Source organism: Channa argus, chromosome 4, assembly GCF_033026475.1.
Source record: "Channa argus isolate prfri chromosome 4, Channa argus male v1.0, whole genome shotgun sequence".
NCBI lineage: Eukaryota > Metazoa > Chordata > Actinopteri > Anabantiformes > Channidae > Channa > Channa argus.
This window is the reverse complement of record NC_090200.1, coordinates 3,355,143-3,361,866: the sequence shown is the minus strand read 5'-3', so window position 1 is coordinate 3,361,866 and position 6,724 is coordinate 3,355,143. Positions and strand designations below refer to the sequence as shown.

Here is a 6,724-nt window from a genome sequence, read left to right as displayed (position 1 = left end):
CTCAGTTTAAAGATGTATGTTGTTGTTTGCCTGTGTGTTTCTGAGATTCATATGAGCAGTTCATCAATCAAATATAATTTAACAAAATTTGCATATTGTCATATCATGATTCAATTATAATATTTCACTTGAATGTAGTGATACAGTAAAATAACACACATTTAAGTTTGAAATGAACAATATACACTTATGTACACTAATTTATTTAAGCATTATTAAAATATCACATTCAGGCAAAAATATTATATTTAGATTTGATTAGATTTTTTCAATATGACCAAACTGCAATTTAGGGCACCTCTTAGTCTTATTTTACTTCAGATGTTGAATGAATGCTTCCTGCTTCAGGGTCATGGCATTTGACCTTTTTAAAAAAGCCAAATGAGGATTTTTGTTTTGTTCTTAGTGTGTAGGTGTTAGTCGTCTGATCAACACACATTATATCTTAACACTGACTGCAAGTAGAACACAAACACCCAGAATGGTCAGTCTGTAAAATCTGGATCTCCTCAAACAGCGAAGACATTGGGCTTTGGCTTGCAAATCTCTCTCACAATTACACACACACACACACACACACACACACACACACACACACACACACACGGGCTGCTGTGGTCAGTATTTCCAAAGCTCTAATTGTACTATTCGACCATCAGAATGTAAATACTTCAGGAGAGAAAGCAGTGGTAATTATCACAAACTCTTCACTTGAGTATTTGAGTATTTTTTTTCCACATTTTTGAGGAGGGGGTTGTAACCTTAATAATAATCACCTTGTTGGTCTGTTTGTTCTGCACCTTTAGTCACAGCTTGGATTGGATTTAATGTTTTTATTTAAATGGACGTCTGGCTACAGCAAGTTTTTTTTCCCCCATGAAGTAAACAAATGTTGATGTGACAGTGTGCACAATTGTTTAGTCATATTTCATCATTTAAGATGCTGATCATCAATATTTTGCACAAGCATTGATTCTCTTATCTTTAACCATTCGGTGGCAACAATAGTTTGAGGGATTCACAAGTATTTGTTTTCAACTTCGATGATTGATGTATTCATGCCATAAACGTAACATTTCCTGAAGAAACCCACCGCAGCTTTAGTTAATAAAACAGGAGGTAATCAATCAAACTACACATCCATCATCAGCATCAACAGAAAATGATGCAGATTGATTTTTTATTTTTTTTATCGATATATCAAACACCAGCTAAGATCAAACAAACTGCAGAAACTCTCTAAATAAATCGATAAGTAGCTTTAGTAAAAGACGCAACAACACAAGTACTGAGTCACTTTGCAATCGTGGTGCCGAGACGTTTAAAGCTCAACCATCAGTCACTGTCGGATTAATCTGAAAATCTGCAGAAAGACTCAGAATAATGTCTTTGCTTATTTCCAAATCAGACTTTTATTGCAAATATTGAAGTCACAGATTTTGTGTTTGTAGCAACACTGAAATGTCTTGGTGTCATTTACACGTTGTGTAAAGCAATAGAACCCGTACTATTAAGTTTGCAGTGTAATACATCAATTTCAATACCATATATGCAGAAATACATGGGCATCCTGAATAATCTCACACAAACATACCAGCATCCAGCCATTATTACAAGGTGAAAATATCTGTTCCTAACTAATAATAAATGAATTAATACATGGCATTTACAATTAAGAGGACCACGATTTTTCATGGCGTATAATATATGAACACATAATCACAATATATTATAAAATATGCACTTATTTGCATATATATTTACATGCGTATGTCTTAACATCATGTATGTAAAATAATATAACCATAGAGCATACAGTGTATAGGCCCTGGCAGTGTAACACTGGCATGTGAAGTGTGTTAGCACTTCCTCTGTAATCACTCTGCTACCGTGGCTTTTTTTTATTATGGGTTCATTTTTATTATAATGATAATAAAAGAGCAAAAGATGAAAAACTTACCAGTAAATCTTTCAGAAATGACAGGACTGAACATGTCAAGTTCCACAACTTACCTGACGTCCAGTTCACAGCACAACTGACACTCAGACCAGAAGCAGACGGAGGGTCAGAGCCAGAGTGGGAACCCGCCACAACTACTGCTGCCGCGTAAACCAGGCAACACAGAGACACACGCTCATTCTTATTTACTGTGATTTAATCAGACGTCAGTCACATGTAAAACATTTGAAGTCTTATAGGGCAAGTGACAGTACAGAATGAAACAGAATTGTTACCTTTAACTGCATGAAATCTTTTAAATGCATGTAGGAAATCTACCACACACATTCTAACACAGACGCAGTTACTTCTTTTGCTGGTGTTATTTATATTTCATCTTGTGAAAGAGTTTGTGAGAATTTTATCTAATTGCATTAAGTTAATTTTGCTCTTTGTTTTCAAAGTGAATATGCTACACAGATAGTTACTGGTCATCGTTTTGGTGCCTGCAGCTTCACGTAGTCGTGGTCATTATAAAAGCATTCAGTGTCATTTTTAAGGGCCGTTACACGACATTGTATGTGTCCATTACATGAGTCAACTGGCAGTTAACTTGCACACATATATTTATGGTATTTCAATAAGGAAGCATCCTCCAGAATATATGATACACAATGTATTCTGAGATTTTTTTTTTTTTTTATCAGAGTTCTGTTGTCGAGAGACTTAGCTTAAGCGATGATCTTTCATTCATGTTCTTCACGTGACTTCCTGACATTACCTAACACTTGTTTGACAGATGACTAGTAGAAGTTTTAGATCAACACCCTGAGCTCCCCAGAATATCTGATTGTACCCCAGTTTGAATTTAATCCAGCTTTAATTCAAACGGGGGGAGGTGAAACTTAAGAGAACCGAGATGGAGATGCTTTGACTTATCTGTGCTCACCTTAAGTGATGCCTTTTGGAGATAGACAGAGTAAATAGAAAACAGCGATTGTCGTCTCGCTCTGCCTCCCTCTCCATAATCTGATTGGGCACGTTCCCCCGAATTGAGGGCAACGCCAAAACAAAAGATCACCAATCAGATAGAAGGGGCTCCCACTGAAGTTCTTGGCATGGTATGAATGCTTTGCCCTCTCATGTGCGCTAGTATCTAGCAGCGAGATTCCCCGTGTCGCTTTTATGTGTTAATCGTCACCACTCAGTGAGACTATTGTGCTGTCTGCGTCGCCGGGGGAGGAAACCACACACACAAAAAAAGGAGAGGAGTTTATATGGGGAATGAATGCAAGCAGTGGAGACTGCCAGCACCGTTTCACACGAGCAGAGAATCGCCTCATCCCCCCGTTGACAAGGGTCCAAGAGTGCAATGTGGTGCTCTGCCTCCGCAGACATCTCTAATTGGTGGAAAGAAAATGGAGAGCAAGTGAAGGGTTAATTTAAATATTCAGGGTGGAAGGACAATTATCACCTGGAGTAGGGCGAGCCAGGTGTTAAAGCTTTGCCAGCTACTGATTGAATTTACCTGAATTTACCCCTTAAAGTGCCCTTAATCAGTTTTACAGCTGTGCCTTTATCACCTTTTCAAATCTTGTGTTTTATGGAATAAGTTCAGGGTAAGACTCGGTGTGAAGTGGGAATAGAATCCCTTAATTGAATACCTGAAAGCTCCTTTAAGGTCTTTCTCTGACCTTAAAGGTGCTTTAAGTATCCCCTGTTCAAACACAGAAGCTTTATTTTAAATTCGCTATAAGTGTGTGTGTGTGTGTGTGTGTATATATATATATATATGTGTGTGTGTGTGTGTGTGTGTATATATATATATATATATATATATATATATATATATATATATATATATATATGTGTGTGTGTGTGTGTATGTATATATATTTATATGTGTGTATGTGTGTATATATATGTATATATATTGGGAAGGTAATTTGGTGTAATGCTGTCAACTAATACAGAACATGTAATATTTAATACTTTCATCAATACAAAGTCATTTTAAAAGTGTTAGGAGTTAAGAGTTGAAACAAGCAGGTGAGGTACATTATTGTCAAATAAGATGTTTTGTCTGATTTTAAGGCTAAATATTGAACTTTAAATAATGATTCAGGGAAATATGTGAATTAAAAAAATAGAAATTCAGCAACTCTCAAGCAGTACATTTTAATGTTACATAACTTCCAGCAATTCTAATAGAGTAAACGAGGCAGACAGTTAACGTGGTAAATACAGTGAATCCACAGAGGGCTGGGCCGACACAACACAGGCCACTCGAGGTAGTTCTAGCTTGAGATTCAAAATCAGTGTTCTCTGCTCTGTGAAGCATCAGGTAGTTGTCCTCATATAGTTACAATAAAGAAGAATTCTAATAAATCATCCCATCAAGCAGATATTGTTGAAATTCTCTGATTAACTAATTAAGTCTGTACTGCTGCCAGAGCTGTTTAATATGTGCCATGGGAAGCTTCGACAACACGTCTCCACATTAGGATGAGTGTTGTCACATATTTCTCTTTAAGAATTGGGGGGGGGGGACTAACCAAACTATCTTTTCTAAAATGTAAGTGAACTGTGACCAAACATAGCTGCACATAACAATTTGGTAATTTTGACACCTGTACACTCCCTTAGAAAAATTAAGGGAAACATAAATAACAGTAATTCCCTTTAATTATCTCTTTTAAAGAGCTTCTAAATTTGAACTGATTATGTGGGACAAACATTTACATTCAGTTTTCATTTAACTTTGCATGTACAGAGTTTAAATAAAGGACACGAAGATAAGTAATAATTAAAATGAGTCCAGAAGTAGAAGGTGTCATATTTCTTCCTGAAATATTCAAGTATAAATTCGAGTCTAAATTGCTGAGATCAGCTGTTGAGAAAAGGGGAAAATACGTGCAGGTTCAGTATTTGGGTCAATAGGTCAGTCCTGCTGAAAAGAGTCTTCCAGGGATTTAGGATTAAGTTTCCTTCAAGAAACAGATTTAACCAATAACAAGTGACCGGAATTGAAGCATCAGAGGCCATGATGTGCTAAATTTATTGAGTCAACATTGTGAAATACGATACGTAAGCAATTGAAGCAGGACTGTCCTTCTAGCCTGCCTTATTTATTCTGCATCTGCATATCTTTATGTTGTGTGCACTGTTTTAAGCAGTGGTAGTAGCAAGTACAGTTTTGGGTACCTCACTGGAGTACTTCACTTTTATTGCACCAAAATTCAGATGGAAATAATGTACTTTTACTGCATCACATGAATTAGATTTGCACATTTACGCCATCAACAGAATTAACGTTAATGTGTTTCGACTTTCATTATTTATAGTACCAGTAAAGGTACCACTTTCACATCCCAACTTCACTGAGAATGTGAAAGTGGTACTTTTAGGTACTTGTAGCAGAGTACTTTGTGGGCTTCTACCACCTGTGGTTTTAAGTGAAGTACAGTAAACACGGAAACTACATTGTTTGAAACCTTAAAAGATGATACTGTGCAGCACAGTATTTATTTCATTAAGAAAATGTGTAACTTTGCAACAGTGTAGAGGGAGCTGCAGAAGAGTGAGTAGATAAAGAGGTTAGAGGGACTTTACAGTGTGAAGTTAAGTGATTTCACTCCCTAGCTGCTCAGAAAAGAAGGAATACACAGACAAGCTGCTCAGCTGCAGTTCAGCTTCGAATGCTAATATCTCTACTGTTTGTGTGTGTGTGTGTGTGTGTGTGTGCATGTGTGTGGGTGTGTAAAGCAGATGCCATTCTGCTGATCTCAGTCCACATCCATCCGTCTACAGCCCAAATCTTTCCGAGGACCCACTGGGACAATCCTTTGCTCTCGCTCTATCTCACAGGCTCTTCCCTACACAGGTCAGCCGGCGTCCAAGCAGTTTCATCCCGTTTCGCAGGTCGACCGACACCTGATGAAGAACATCTGCCCGACACAAATTCACAAGCTGCCACAGAAACAACATAAACAGTCGGTTTGTGTTTCTGCTGCCACCGTGTCACCGACAGTGTTGAATGTTGACGCATCTGTTGTGCTGCTGAGTTTGCTGCGTCTCAGCAAGTTTCCACGTGATTGCTGACGATTAAAAGGACTAAACAGGATTCAGATTTAATGTACATTTCTACAATATATAGGTTAACAAGCATTATCCTTATCAACACTAATTGCACTTTTTAGGGACAAAAACTATTTCAACAAAATATGAAAATCGAATATAGTTATCGTAATAAATTCTATTAAAAACCAAAAATACAAACAAAAGTATGATTATTTAAAAGATGAATTTGACAAAATATGATAAAACACAAATAGTAGAAAACATGAAAAAATTGCATAATAACAGTATATTATATTTACAAGATTAAAAAAGTTTATATTGGGATACATATGTAAATCATAATTATTAAAAAGTAGTAAAACTAAATTAATTCATGGAAAGTCAAAATATGGAGTTTAGAAAACAAAATAGATTAAAGCAAATAACTTTTTAACCAAATTTTTTTTCAAAAGTTCATTGTAATTTGAACTGAAGGGTTTAATTTTTTCACTTTGAAAAGTTGGGATAATGTGTTTTTTCAGGGAACTGCTGCAGCTTTAGTAGCAGAGTAGCACTTTAACCTCGATCTGCTGCTTCTGATAAACCTACTAATCATCTGGTTTTCCAACAGCACCATGTTGTTTGGGAAATGAGCTTTAAACGTGTTTGTGCAGCAGCACAACAAAGAGAAGTTTGGAGAGGTTTAGAGGCTGCGCGGACGGTGTC

At 36.6% G+C, this 6,724-nt stretch overlaps 1 long non-coding RNA gene across 2 annotated transcripts in view; it reads left to right on the top strand.

The window, feature by feature from the left end:
- LOC137125381 (uncharacterized) overlaps positions 1-6,724 on the top strand; it is a 218,378-nt gene that overhangs the window by 156,887 nt on the left and 54,767 nt on the right. The window lies entirely within an intron of this gene.